The 16,436-nt window shown below is 37.6% G+C and overlaps 1 protein-coding gene across 5 annotated transcripts in view; it reads right to left on the reverse strand.

Annotated features, from left to right (window-relative positions):
- Positions 1-16,436, reverse strand: part of POLA1 (DNA polymerase alpha 1, catalytic subunit) — a 188,026-nt gene that overhangs the window by 10,228 nt on the left and 161,362 nt on the right. The gene's annotated exons all lie outside the window — the stretch shown is intronic.

Raw genomic sequence — 16,436 nt, forward strand, 5'->3', positions numbered from 1 at the left:
AGATCCAGCCCACACACAGTGCAAATAATGGCTGAATAATACACACAAATTAATATTTTTGTTAGAGTTAGGATTTTCAAGCACTGCCTTTAGGGTCAAATTCTGATCGCAGTCTTCCACAGCTTTAGCTCATCCAGTGGCCCTGCAAAGAAATTTTCTGGGTTTTTTTCCTATAGTTAAATTTGATTCTTAATGTAGTGCTGGAGGCACTAAACCAAAATGTTTAAATGTGTACATAGATAGACAGATTCAGACAAACTTCCTTATCAGAGCAGCAGATACTGCTCTCATACCTTTTTTCTTTTTTTAAAGTAACTCTCCAATAGAATGTACAGGTTTTGGTCTTTTTATAATATATATTTTTTAAACTACACTCTATCTTTCTCTAGTTTGACCTAGCAGTTAGAAGTGGTAAGTAAAGAATGAAGCCACAGCCCTTCAGACAAGATAATCCTCAACAAAATACCAGAAGTAACTGGATTACCACCAGGAGCTAAGAAACAACTCACACTTGAACAACTGCCACGTATGAACATGAAGCAGTTATAGCATGGAATATAAACATTTTAAGTTGCCTGTCTCTCAGATTTACAGTTTAACTTGGATTTAATAGAGTTTTTCAACTTTGAAATTGAAGAACTTAAATGAAAAAAAAACGAGATAAAGAAAGTGAAATAGGCAGAAGTTGAAACGCTTGCAATACTTTCAGAATAATACGTAGGCTTCTTCACAGAAAAGGAGTTTTTAGAGAGGCTCTAAAAACCATTCTGTACGTTTTGTTGCCTACTCTGAAGGGTTTGATCTTGGGCACTAAGACAAAAATGACTGAGCAGAGAAGCAATTCGCCAGAGAACTGTAATCTGGAACTTCTTCCAGACCAGTCCATATGGATCACTTATACTGAAAAGCACGTGCTTTCAAAATTTCAAATTACTCCATTAATGTTACTAAGAGTACATATACTTAAGGCTGAAAATTCAAAGGTGACAACATCAGTATATACTTATAAATGGTTGTCTTCAATATAAAGCCAGTATCTTGTTATAAGCTATTCTCTGGTGTTCCACTCAAATTGAAAAGAAAAGAAGTGGATGAGGGTCAAGCTCCAGCTTAACTAGTCCTTATTTAAACTGCGTTCAGTTCAACTTAATGTTTTCTCCTCAAGGAGCCCTAATAGTCACCCCAATTAATTTTCCTTCTTAAAAAAACAAATAGATGATTCCACAGCCTAAAATACCATTTTGTTCTAATACTTTTTAAGCACTTTGTAGGCATCTCAATCCTTACTTTTACATTTTCTTCCTAGAAAGCTTGCCTTGTGTTAAATATTTTCTGGGAAACTGAATAATAAGAGTGAGATCTGCAAAAATAAGGGGCTTTTTTTTGTCCCATTCAAGAGCCAGTTCCCTCCCTCTTCCTTGGTTGAAAAAGATATTAGCCCCGAAATTGCTGCACTGAGTATGCTTCCTGTATTGTTTCCTGTAGGTGGCTCTTTAGTGAGGAATTCCACTGCATTTAACCAAGTGCATGTGACAGTTTTCCATGTCGTATCTCCAAAATATAGGCCAAGAAGAGAGAAAAACTTTGTGCCATGCATATAAATAACTACAAAACAACACCCCAAAGGATTCAAGTTTCTCTCCCATCTGCAAAAATATTAAATGCAGAAATACATTCCAGAGGTTTCTGTTTCCTTCTGTTCTTAATTCATGTACCTGGTTTTCTGCACTAGCTACATGTAAGACTTGACTTTAGTGGACACAATTTCTACAGGTCTTTCTGAGAAATCATTTACATACAGAGACTATGCAAATTCATGTAGTTGGATCCTGCAAGTTTCCTGGTAGACAGTTCTGTTGATGTGTCATCAAAAAACAAGGAAGCTCGTGAAAAAAAAAAAAAAAAACAAAAAACCCAACCCTGCAAAACTGAAATTCTACTTTAAAAAGGAAAGAGAAAAACAAAACCAAAAAAGGGCATCTTTAAAATTTATATATAATTATAATTACCTTAAGTATTAAGTGTTTCTCATGGAGTTACACTCCATTTTTATCTTGAGAACTCATCTAGTGCTCACCTTGCTTTTTAAATCACTATTATTAAGGTTACCTACATAATAAATGGTGTGTGTGTCAGTATCACTTAGGTGCTTTGCACTTTAACTTTTCAATCATGTTGCCTGGTGGACATAGTTTTACTTCCCTGAGGGAGATGGACCTGCTTTTTTTTCCCCCTGAACTCCAGGGACAAGCACACTTCTTCACTTTCCCAGTCATTCAGTTTCCATAACAATCATTCAAAGGTATTCTCTTTCACGAGGTATTTACCCAGCATGGACACAGCTCTGATAAAAACACTGGAGAGAACAGTGTCCCTGACTCACAGGTCTTAGCTGCAACAACTATAAGTGACCTATTTGCACCACCAAGAGGCTACCTTGATGGAAAAATCTAAGAGTCCACAACATTTCTACTTTTAAAGCAGCAAACCCTCAATGGCTAAAGTGCCACCAAACCTGTAGGGAAATGCCTATCTTGAAGGAGGATACTAAAAACGCCTAATTGTGACAAGTGTGCACTTCCACACTGCCACCTATTGGGAGATTTTAAAGAACTTCATAAATATTAGCAAATTCTAGCGGAAGGTGTTACCATGAGACAGACACCACTCCAGTCGCATAGAAAAAGAACAACTTGTGGATCAAGGGGAAGAATTTCAAAGGTGTACCACCAGTGCTGCCTACCTAATGCCTAAATATATTTCCTCACCTTCACCATGGACCACTGTAGGGCTACCACACTTACCAGGCTACAAATATTAAGTCCTTTGAAAGCTGTGTGTGTTGTTTAGATGCCTAAGTTCAAGGCTGAAATTCACAGCTGAATCAGCTCTTTCACTGTCCCACAAGAGTTGCTGGGGGCTGCAATCTGCAGTCCTACACTCCACAGTGGTGCTACCTACTGACAGATGCAGAAGGCTGCTTCCCTGTTAAAAATGACCAGAACATAATACAGCATAACATACATTTTTCAGGGATGCAAGCAAGTGAAACAAGTATTCAGGCTGTGGGGGTATTGTATTATTCATAAAAAAAGGACTCAGCCAGAGGCGAGTAAAATATCCTTGCTCTTTTAATTCCCACCACCCATAAATAATCTTCCTGTTTGTGTTTTAGTAGAAAACAACTGATTTAGAAGTCACCTAGTGCTATAATCCCTGCTTCACAACTGCCATCTGTCCTGCAGTGGGAGTAACGGACCCTTTCATTCACAAGCAAAGCCAGGGGAATAAAGAGGAAGAGGAGGAGTTGAAGGGGAAGAGAGCGAGAAAGCGGATAAATTCCATTTGTGCTATTAAAAAAAAATAGAAAAGTGAACTCAGTGGTTGAAAAGTGAAGATAAAAAGATGAAAACAGTAATCTTGCTACAGAAACCAGAGAATTATGCTCTTGCTCTGCCCCTCTTTTTTCTTTTTTTTTTGTTTCACACCGTACAAACTGTAGCACCCTGAACAACTCACTCCCCTGCTATTTCCAGCACTTTAGAGAAACTTTTCAACATTTCTGTTCGACACGTATTTTCAGCAGTGAGGTGAAGACAATAAGTAAACAGGTAGTGAAGGGCTATTTAGAGAGCTGGTCAGTCACAGTAATAATAACAACGCAAAAAGAAAAAACCCCACACAGCACAGAACATCTATCCTATGCGCTGTAGCCACAGACAACACATGACCTCTGACAAACAGTTTTCAGAGTAATTTTAATGCTACTCTGGATTTAACTTGACTAACTGGTAGCAATTGAGCACATCTTTTTTTGTGGCAGCAGTTATCTAAAATGCTACAATAACAGCATCAAAAGTAGAATGGTGGAAGATTGGTTTTCCATTGTGCTGCTGAACTGGCATAATGCCCACTTTAAAAGCAATTCGCTGCTCATCACTGAAATCTGGCAGACACGACACTAAATGCCTTGAGGAAAAAAAAAAAGGGTCTTGAGAAGGGGGAACCACTCCAACCACCAAGCAAAGAAAAAGAAGGAGACTAAAAAAAAAGGGAAGAAAGAAAGCAAAGAATGATGAATCTGTGTAAGAAGAGAAAATTGCAAAAATAAAAAGTTTAGCACTGCAGGCAGACTCAACAGGCACTACTTAATTTGCTTGGAGATTTTATCCCAGGCTTGCATTAGTAATATCAGAGCAAAACAAAAGCAAATATATATTTATGTCTGTCTATTGTTCTGATGAAGTGAAAATGTACTGAGTTACGCCAATCATTTGTCAAACACATCTTCCTAGTTTTATTTACCACTAAATATAATGAGTAAATATGTGATAATAAAACTCTTCTTTTTATACGGACATATACAATTTTTTCCCACAACTAAATACAGGTAATGATTTAGGAAGCTTTCAAAATGTCTTTTTACTGTCAATAAAACTAATTCTATTCCTATTTTCATGTTAAAAAAAGGCTTTACAAATGAAAATTCAAATTAAAATTCTGATTATAGTGTAGTGTGACAACACCTGTATTTATAATTTTACTGTCAGCTAGCTCATAGTGTTTAACAATAGCTCGAAGCAGAAAAGTAATTGGAATTTGTCTGTAACATGCCAGATGACGACACTGGGCACTTTGCTGTGCTAAAGCAAATTTGGTTTGATGACAAAATAACCTTAGAAAGATCGGACAGCACCCCCCCCCCCCCCCCCCCCCCCAAAAGGTTAAATAAAGCTATCACTTATCCAGGGAGAAATCTAACTGTGGTAAACCAGAACAGCTGAGCAGTGGCTGCAGAAACCAGGGTACCCCCAGAGCTGGCTGGCCTCTCCTGAACAGGCATCCCTCAAGTCCCTCCCTGCAACATTCACCTCCCAGCAGCTCTTCTGAAACAGTGCACTGCTCCAATATCATCATCGATGCAATTCAGAAAGACAGGACAGAAAGGAAGCAAAGGACACCAGGTTGGCAAGACATGCTAATACATAGGCTGCAGTTCCGTGGACCTCTGTGGGAATAAGAAAGGAAGCCTACAACAAAAATGTGCAGTGCCAGGGTGAACATGGATGTATCCTGTGTCCTGTGTTTTTGTATCTCCCACACACATACACTCACACGTACTGACTGGTGCATGCTGACAGGCCAGGCCAGAATTAGGACACAAACACATACACTTTTAAAGAAAAAGGTAAAAAAAAAAGGCAAAAAAAAAAAAGCTTTTCAATCTGAAGATTTCAAAACTCAAACACATGCCACTCTCCACACACAACTTGTCTCACTGAAGTCGACAAATTAAAAGCCCATGTTTTTCATTATGCTGAAGACAGAAAAAAAAATAAAGAAAAGGAAGCCACATAAGAAAGAAAAACAGAATGACAGTGATGTTTTAGTTTACACTAGATATGGCAACACATACAAACTGTCAAAACTATGGAGTGAAAAAAGCTGTTATCAAGCAACTGTCAAGAGAGTCCTCTGAGATTTGGAAATCTTGTGTTTATTGTAACTACTGCACATTACACAAAGAAAGAAACATCCCTCTTCTTACCATTGCTGCTAAATATCATGCAAGAGAACCCAGACTTCTTCCTCACTATTTAATTTTTTTTTCCTGTGCAATTCTGTGCTTGATAGCACAGGGCCCCTCCTTTTTCAGGTTTTTTATTGTTTGGTCAAAGTTCAGAGAGAAACTTGAGGTTACATCAAACATTATTTCATTTTCAAGAACTGTCAACACCCATTTTATGTTGTTAACTTGTTGTCCATCATTTAAGAGTAGAACTGTTGACATCAAAATACACAGAGTAAGAATGTCTCTCTTAAAACACATACATAGAAAGAGCAAAGATAATGGAAACAGCTATTTTACTAGACATACTAACAATTCCTTTTAATGTATTTTAACACTGTGACTAGAAATGAGTCAGTTAACTAGCAGCAGGCTACAATATTCAAAGGTTTAGTCTGAATGTATTAATGCAGATTTTAAATTGCACTTTCTGATTATAAGAAAACAACTACCCCTCAGAGAGAAATCCCCAGTATCTACAGGGTTTCAATAGAGCCTTCAAAGTACTGTTTTGAGTGACAGCCTTCTATGATAATTTCTCAACCAGTAGCAACATTCCAACCCTGCTGATACCTGGTTAAAAACTTGTGACTAAAAAACAGATTGCTTTTTGCTCATTACTCACTGTAAAATCACATTTATTATAATTTCTACACTTCAGGTTTATGTAAAAATCATCTTTATTCTGAATCACGGGTTTTACCGAACAAACATCTGATGAGGCCCCAAGATTTAGCCTGAAGTTCTTGAGAAACAATGAAGCCTCGAATGTGCATGCTTTTATGGAATTTTTACTGGATCGGTTCTGGGGAGGGAAGTGTTGAACCCAAAACCTCAATAAAAGAAGACTCAAATATTATTTGAGCACAAGAGCAAATGAGCCTGTAAAGTCAATGAGCCCACAGAGTGTGCAGTAATTTTAAATGCCTCAAAACTGATGTTATTTCATTCTGAATTTTGGTAGGGATTATCACATCATCTCTGTATATCTTTATGTGAGCTGACTTTCTAAGACCAAGCACCAGCTCCTGTTGGAGTCACCCACAGTGGCCACCGCTCTGCAGACACCAAACACCTCCTGGGAATCTGTCCCTCCTCCCTGAGCACAGAGTCTGATATAGCCCAACTGCTCAAACTAATAGGGACACCTTCACACTTTTGCTTTTTTTTAGTCTTAAGAGCACTTCTTCAAAATGTCATAATATTTATGATCATTAGATGAGAATACTTGAACAAAAATTCAGCCTGACACATTATATTCCCCACAACTACCATGACCACTTAGGTATAATTTTATCTCCAAATATCGGTTATCCTCATATAACACAATGACTAACATATTATCTCAATGCAAAACATAAAGTAAAATGATTGAGAAACTTAACAATAATGAATCTTTCCCACATAAAACTGCAGTTAGCTACATTATTTCCTAGCTTTGACTCTCAAGTACTTCCTCCTCCTGGCTTATAAGAGTTCTAAAGTACCATAACAATTACTGCATAAACAGCTGCAGCTATATGTCCATTTAACACATTCTTTTGAGAAATATATATTAATACCCTAATATAAGCTTACACACATGTTCACACAAAACATAAGAAACAGAACAGCGGTCTGATCCTCAGAAATTTAATGACACGAAATAAAGCTATTTTCAACACTGGTAGAGTTGTAACACTGCATAGATACAATCCATATGCTAAAAGTCTCTTCAAGTACTTATTGCTCCATAAATAGAAACAGTTCTTGTCAGTGAACTGCAGTGAAAAAAGAAAGACTATATGGAAGGTTCGGTGCAGAGCAAGGGTGAATTGCTGAACTGGTCCTGGGCTTTAACTATGATTAGATTTAGAATTATTGAAGTTTGTAAGACATAATGAAGTTAGCCTGGCTCATCAAGGTCTTTTCATCTTATCTAGTCTACCAAATATCCTTTGAAAGTTTATAAAAGCACTCTGAGAGCTGTATTTTAAAAAAGTCAAGTCTGCCTGAAAAGCTCATCTGCCAAATCCTCTTCTTCTTCATATACACTTCTAAGGGTTAGGAGACAGAGGGGAAAAAAGGGATGAGAGAAAAAGAGAGGGTCATTATAGCTGAAATTTAACACATTGAAGTTGGCACCATCAAAATAAAAGAGCTCCTTCCATTAATCATGAAATTTAGAGTACTGGAAGATCTACCAGACCTATTTTACTGAACAGGAAAATTCAGTACCAGAATATTGTTAAATTGAGTTAGTATTATCAGTGGAAAAAATATGCTCTATTTCCTATTATTTATGAAGCCCTGTTCTTTTCTTTCTTACCAATTACATTCCCTATCATTTCCAAAATATACAAACTGTTTTCAATCAACAGATTTCTTTATTACAGCGTACAGCATGCTTGTTACTGCCTCTTTTCTATATTGAACCCTTGATTGGACAAGCATTTCAAATTTAACATGGACTGTGATTGCACACATCAAACAAATTAAACCTGCCAATCTCTTTTTGGAGGATATCCTTTATATATACTATCACTGAAGAGTACCCCGAGTATATTTGCTTAGAAGAAATGAGGAAGGAGGAAATATTATTATGGCAGAGTCAGAAGACATTCATTTCCCCAAGATGTGTAACTGGCCTTGCATCCTCTTTCTCCTGTTTATCAGTGAACTATTTTATAACAGAAAAAAATACTTACTGAATTTCTCAGTTCTGTTTTACAATCATCAGTCTATTTTTCCTTTTGGAAAATAGCTCATCATCTTGCAAAAATGAGATGGCAATAAAAGATGAACAATCCAGTAAGCCCAAAACTGATTTTCCTTAGGTTAAGCAGTTGCAAACCCAGATTAAGCAGTCCTTTGTAGAGTAACAGAACTAAAATGCACTGGGTTATGCAAGCCTGTTCAAAATGAGACTCAGCTTTGCAGAGCTTTTGACTCTGCAAGCAAGCAATCAGCGACATGACAAGAGAAGAGTCTTAAGCTGCACCAGGAGAGGTTTAGGTTGGACATTAGGAGGAATTTCTTCACAGAAAAGGGGATTAGACATTGGAACAGGCTGCCCAGGGAGCTGGTGGAGTCACCATTGCTAGAGCTGTTTAAGAAACAACTGGACATGGCACTTAGTGCTATGGTTTAGCTGGCATGGTAGTGTTTGGTTAAAGGTTGGACTTGACCATCTTGGAGGTCTTTTCCAACCTTAATGATTCTATGAGCCCACAAAGATGAAAATACTGGAAAGCATTTGCTTGAAAAAGCCAGTTTAGAGATGCATTGGTTCAAAATCAAGATCAAGTGGGAAGAAGTCTAAAAACAGAGAAGCAAATAAACAGAAAGCCCCTGCAATATCAGAAAACAGAACTGAGCAAAGTCAAGACAATCAAGACAAGCCAAGGAATGTACAAAACCCAGAGAATAAATTAGAAAAAATTTAATTAAGATACCTGCTAGCAATGCTCGACTAAAAGCATTCACAGTTCTTTGCACTTATTAAAGCTTAATATAAACCTCTCTTCTGCAAATGCTCATGAAACTGATTATATTTATCCTTATCTGGAAGACACTATCAGTTTCCTGCTTTATCTGCATCATCAGGGAAACACAAAAAGGACAGACTATTCATGCTGCTTTTACAGCTGCTGAGCACTGAATCTTCATTCAGAAGATCAAGGTGCTACACTCTGCTTTGCCACCACGTTCCAGCATCATACCAGACCAGCTGCTTTATTGAGGCTTCATTTTTTGTCTGTAGAACATGTTGGACAGCACCTCCTCCTCTGACCTACTGTTTCTCTTGCACTACAAATTCTATAGGCAGGAATGGTCTTAAAGATTGTCTATTTGTGGTGCACCCAACCTCTAGACAGCAGCAGAATACAAATAATAACTACTGATGTGAAATCAAGTCTTCTGACAGAAGAGGTAAACAATATACCACATTTCCAATTTTTGTTTCAGAGATGCCTCTGCTGGCATCTGTATTTTTGATGGCATAAAATATTCCTCTTCAACTGCTGAAGATGCTCAAGTCAGAGTTGCTGTAAGTCATGTGAGGCACTTCAACATTTTGAATACTATTTAAATTTGGGCAATGTTCATTCTCATCAAAAGCTCACAAGTCTTTAAGGGTGAAAGCTCCACTCGTCTTTCAGAGAGGGAGGAAAGAATATAGTGGAAGACCTGGATCTTGAAACTAAGAATTTACATCTGTAGTTAAAGCAGGTGTTCATCTTAGTTTTGCCGAAACTGGTAAATTCAATTTTGATAGCAATAGTGCAACCAAGTATCTAGCACACGATAGAAGTCACCTGCACATTTCAAATGAGATGTGCAAAACCAAGATAAAACCAAAACCAAGATTAAAAAACTGCTAAATTTCTTGAAAGTTGAATCAAAAAGCTTACAATTAAATTTAATGAAGAATCTGCTGCTCCACCTTGCTTTCACTTGACACAGAATTTACACCAACAATGTACTGAATGACTAGGTGTTGCCGTGGCTGTCATTAAAAAGACAAAAATGAGAACAATGAAGATTTACTGCAAAAATCTAAAAAGAACTCTAAGCATTTAGCACTATCTCGTTTAGTGAGTTACACATGGGTTTCTGCCTACCAGTCTCGGTGCTCCCCACCTGAACAGAGGAGGTTGAACACCATCAGCCACACACCAACAGGGCACTCACCCTAGAACAAGACAATCTGTCTACCACTCTTTATGGTACAGCCTTCTTCACCACAGGCAGTAAAACCAACCATTGAGAGGATACAGCCACATTGGATAAGGCCTAACTTGCACACTCAAAAAGTGTGTCAGGAAAATTCAGTCTGAGGAAAATTGAGATGTTAATGCTGAAAGTTTCCAATACCCACCTTTTACTGCAATTACATCTTCAGTAAGACACTACTTTAGAGACAATGAAATGGGCAAGCTGCAGTAGGGTACACATAATGAATGTCATCTCTTACCACATGGGAAGGAAAAACCTAAGGGTTAAGGCGGATGTCAAAGTTCAGTGAAGATATAATTTGTTAGAGATCACCCTTTTAACTCAGTTTTGCTCCGAGGGGAAGATGTAAACATGTTGTGCCTAGTGAAATTGTCTCCACCAATACAAATACAGCTTTTTTTCATGAGACTTAAACTGTGAAGGTCTTTTGACAATACCAGGTACTATTCACAGCTATAATGGCTTTTAGAACACATAATCCACTACACAATCACAGGTTCAGGTGACTAAGCACTCCACAATTTAGATGGTAGGAAATGAGCAGGAAAAGGAACTTTGGAGCCCACTCTGTCAGACAAATCTATCGCTCTGCAGATTACAGACCCCAGTGTCTTCTTAGTAATGCTCTGGATTTGTGACACTGAAGAAAATAATATTTCTGTGTTTAATTGCAAAGTTTCTGTGACAGTAACAATTAGAACTTCATCCTCACAGAAAACTACTGTTGCTGAAACTCATTTAAACAGAAGAAACATTGAAATTATTTAAAAATATACAAATATATAGAATCATTGTATTTAGAAACAAACACAAACACTTTGGGCCAATGGAAAAGCCTCAGAATCAGTGCTGAGAATTGGTTAATAAAGTTATTTAGATTTTAGTAAATATTGTGGCGTTAGTTTGATATTGGCAACAGCTTCCCAAAATCCACACAGACAGAGAGGTGCATTCCATAAAGACACTTGGCAGTGTGAGGGACACTTTGATGAAAGTTTTGCTCAAGGCATTTAATATGCACATTTAAAATGGACATAATTCCTTTGTCCTGGGAGCACCTTTCTGACACAGAGCTGGATGAGGAAGTTCTTTCTTACGTTAAGAAATAGTTTACACTACTGTACTGGCTAGTGCCCTTTGCATTATTAAGTCTGTTTCTGCAAATGATTGTAAGTTCATCCAGCTCATCTTCTTGACCATTTCTTAACAAATCAGACTTTAAAATAAGAAAAATACAAAGCAAGATTACAAAGAAGCCAGTAAACAACATCCAGATATGTCATATATGCCACTGATACAATTTATTCTGAGAACAAATTTATATTAAATAGCTAAGTAAAGATTTTGAGTGCAACTGGACTTGAAGTCTAATGACAAAATCTAAGCCATAACATCTATGGAGACAACTGACAGATAACCACAAAAACCCACTGCAGACACTGAAGTTATTCAGGAGAACTGGAACATCTTGCAACTGCTGCTGTGGGGACCATACAAAGGCTACAGTTGCTTTGTTTATGTATGTAAAAACACGTATAACCAGTCTTTGCAAACCAGTATTCTATAATAACCTCTCTTTGCTTTTATTTCTTGATCTCCTGGAGGAACAAAACTAAACACTTTTGAGAGTTTAACTGTTATCTTTTAGCCACAGAAGCCACTGCAGTGTCTTTTCTTCAAAAGGTATAAAAATGTTTACTTACTCAAATCAAAAGGAAAATGCTAACTAATGTTAATTTTAAACTGTTGCGAGTTGGCATGAAACCAATTCAGACTAGGTTATCACAGGAAACATTTGCTTCAGATCCAGCTGGGTACTGGTAAATCAAAGGGCCCAAGCTAATTCCAGCCTCACCCAGTGCTGGTGACATCCACAGCCAGACCCAGGGACTGATGCCTTCATTTTCCCCCAGATTAGTAGCTGCTATCTGGGCACTAAGGTGTACCTACTGCTTTCCCAAAGGGTTTCTAGAAAGGGAAATAGTCATACACAGAATGACACAGCACTGTAAAATATTTTCAAAATGCTGGAATAAATAATAATTTTTTCTGTGCATAAATTACATTAAAAGCCTATGCAACATTTTTCAAAAATGATACAAGAATCCATGTTGAAAGCTACTGTGTAAGTACTATTCTTTTGCATTAAGCTATGCACAAACCTAAAAAAAATGATTATGAAATGTGAATTTAACCACTTTGCAAACACCAAATATTCAGAATGTTAACTTCCAGGACATTTACATCTGAGCAAGTATGGGGAAATCACAGATTTCTTTTCAAAGATAATGGTAAGGAGAGGGATACAGGGAGTTTGTGTAAAAATTTATTCTGTCTGCATTTCAATTGACTTTCAACTAGAAGATTCTACCCAGCTTCTCATACATTGTAAGAAAGTGCCCGTTAATAAAACAGAAGGAACAGCTTTAAGAAACATATTTTATTACTGTGAACACTGCAGGAAAATACTGTCATCTGATAACCTGGCAGAACACCTTCATAACAACACACTGCCATATCTACACACCCCAGCCCTGGCAGTGATCAGGCCAGATGGGGCTCTGAGCAATCTGATTGAGTGGGTGGCATCCCTGCCCATGGCAGGGGGGCTGGAATGAGGTGATCTTTAGGGTCCTTTCCAACCCAAGCCATTCTGTGATTCTATGATACTGTCTCATGTATGCTCCAGTGCCTCGGAGCGGACAGTTCTGTGATCTAAAGAAAACAACTGACCAATTGCATACAAATGTTTCCATGCAGGAGCCTAAACTGACCAGTAAGGACTTGGACAGTATCAAGAACAGCATATCAGTGAAATGATAACAATTTGATTTTTTTGCTCTCCACCTTTAATGTATATGTAACATTGTGGAACTTGCTTTCAGAAATCAGGTATCTAACACTAATAAATTATGCATCGATTACAGACGACCTCTGGAGATGCTAAAGGTACAGTCACAATCATGCATTTAAAAAAAATCCTGCTTTTCATGATAATGGGTGAATGTACAAAATTAAATGAGGCTTGCAATATAATCAGCGTGGTTGGCTGCTTTAATACATTCCATTTCAATTTAAAATCACCACAAGCCAAGAGTGACGAATATAATTTGATCAGTTGTTCACGAAAACACTGAAAAGAGATGTAAGCAGACCTATCAAGAGCTGGTAACATGGCCTGCTTTCAAAAGCAATTAATCAGTTTTTACAGAACCAGAAACTCTTAAAATATTCAAAATCAGTTGAAGCCATGTACTATTAGAAGAGTAGAAAGGAATTCTCCTAGTAAGAGCATCTTACACATCAAGTTATTGCTTAAACCCACAAAAGCCAGAATATTCAAACAGAAAGGCCAAATCTCTAATAAAAAGGTGCAGTCAGGTGGTCCACTAACAGCAATAACCCATTGTAACTCCACTTCAAAGGTCTGACTGCTGTTTATGATGTTTTTCAACTGTATTTCATATTTAACTGGATTTTATGAGTTCTTGCTAATATTAAATATGCATATTTGGCTGCACTAGAATAAGTACACAGATTACTAGTACCTTTGTATAAAGCCTGTCATATGCAAAGAATACACACTTTCAAAAGCAGAACAAGCTCCCATGTAATTAAAAATATACAGATTCATTACTTCCCACCCAAAAAATACTGAGAGCAATGTTGTCTTATCTATCACATCTGTCATGCTTGCCATGCTCTAACTTTGTGTGTTTTGGTCCTGGAGGCCCCACAGATTTCTCTGGCTGAGAAAATTTTTCCAGAAGCTACCGAAACCAATTCTGATTAATGAGACTGAAACTAACTTACAAATAGAACAGCACCATACCAGACTGCATCCATTCAGTCATTAATTAGCATCTTCATGAAAGGAAATTTTTGAAAGAATTTCAAATCCAGCAGAATTATCCAAAACACAGCTTCAATTGTAACAGGAGATGACTGGTAGACAAGCCTTTTCTGGAGAATGACGACCTTGTGTATCAGCACATCAGTGCTGTTGGAAGACTTGGATTTCAATTGCCATTTACTTACTCAAATCATTACCACCACCGATTTGAGGAAATTACTTTCCCATAACATCAGGCATACGGACAACATACACAAAAGTAAAACAAGACACCTGAAAGCAAATTGCTCTGTCAAAAACAGTCACTGAAACAGCAGAGATGACAACAGACTAAAGCATCTGGTGCTGGCACAGAAGATCAACTATAAACAAAAGAAAAACGCCATTGTGATCTAGTTTTGGATGAAGCACGTGACCAAAATTAAATATTGTTGCTTTACTTTGTTTATGACAAAATCCCATAACCTTACTAGAAGAACAACCCCCTTATGAGACATTTAATCCAAAAAGTCTTGAAATACAAACAGAAAATTATATATTTAATGAACACTTGCCCAACTTATTAATGACTTTTTGTTCAGGTATTTGATAACAGCCAGCTTTATCCCAATTTAAGCTGTAGCCTGTTAGCTACATATCAATTTCATAACAGCACATTTTTTTTAACATCAGCTTTTGTTACATTCTCAAAGGTAGGAGATCTAACTCACCATCATTTTTCACCTTCATCTACTTTTCACACAGTATTTTACAGATTGGGAGGCAAAGCAGATCCCCAAAACACCAGAAAAAAAGATTAAGATGAAAGCAAAGTGCATCTCCCTCCAATCTGAAAGGGAACCTGTTATACTGAAGCACCCTCCCATTTAATGAAATGCTACTCACCCTAAAGTAAATGCTTATCTGACTGTGAGGAGCAAAAAATGTATAATTCTTCGTGATATACATAATTCCAGAAAAAAACCCCACAGAACGTGGCTGCTTAGATACATTTCTGGGATGGGTGCCCAACACAGGATTCTTTCAGACCATGTGCAGAGGAGTCCTTCATCATCCTCTAGAAGAACATAATCAAATTATGCAGCAGTTGCTTGCAGGGGACCCATATCTATAGAGACATCTAGAGGTAAACAGCATCTATCTGTGTATTAAAATGCAAGAAACCACCAACCTATTGTTCTTCTTGAATACAACCTTGTGCTTTACAGAAATTAAGAAAAATTTAATTTCCCCTCCGTCCTAAATTTTCTCTTTTTTTCCTGTCAGACTTGTCCTAATGAGCATTATAGAATCAAACCTCCTCAGAAAACAGCTCACTTCATGAGTTATAGGTGCTACACTCACCTGATGTCCCTCAGCACTGCTTTCTGGAACCAGGAACATCCAACTCCCTGATGGTTACAGATGTTGGTTTACAAACTCTGTAAGCTACCAGTGCAAGGGATGGGCAAGAACCATCCCAGCACACACTGAAAGAGGGACATCTTTCCTCTCTCACACCACAGGGAGTGACCAGAGTTGAAACACTATCTCTTGTCACGGTGCTGCACACTAAGTGCAGGGGAGCACTTCCAGTTACATTCATCTTCACAGGTATGAGATAAACCGGGGAAAATTAAACCATTTATGGCAAACTTAAGTTACTGGTCCTTAATTTAATTAGACTTTATCAAAGATGAAGGAATCCAAGAAATAATTAGTCATTCACACATGGAAAGGCATTAAGTAACTCAAGTTCCACTGCTGGTGTTGAGGAAAGCAACTTGAGACAGCTTCTGGAAAGCAATCTTTTCACAAAGTAAAGAAGACAAACTACTCCCTGTCAACTTTACCTTGTCATGCTGGGGAAAAGCAGCTGAGAAAATGAAGAATCACCAGAGTTTAGCACTTGGGAACATCACCCCTGCTCTAACCTAGTGTGCAGTAACACTGAGAAATGCATTACTGAGTTTTAACACATTGGTCAATTTAAAAAGAAAATGAACATCAAACATTTCAATGGTTTTTTTAAACAATTTTTCCTGTTTCTTCCTGTGCACTGCTCCCAAATCCTCCCAACTCTTCAGAAGACACTAAAGAAGCAGATAAAATATAGACCCGCAGCTATTCTGATACAGTGATGAAAATTCTTTCTTTTCAAAGACCCCCACCCATACGATCTACTAGAGTCTGTATCCTCTATCCTGCCCTTCAAGAGCACACAAGACGAGCCATTCTGAAACAGTGAGAGATGACAGGCTCAGTTGCCACTAATACCTCAAGAACACAATATCCTCTGTCCCACTGATGCAACCA

The sequence above is a fragment of the Aphelocoma coerulescens genome, chromosome 1 (genome assembly GCF_041296385.1).
Source record: "Aphelocoma coerulescens isolate FSJ_1873_10779 chromosome 1, UR_Acoe_1.0, whole genome shotgun sequence".
Taxonomy (NCBI): Eukaryota; Metazoa; Chordata; class Aves; order Passeriformes; family Corvidae; genus Aphelocoma; species Aphelocoma coerulescens.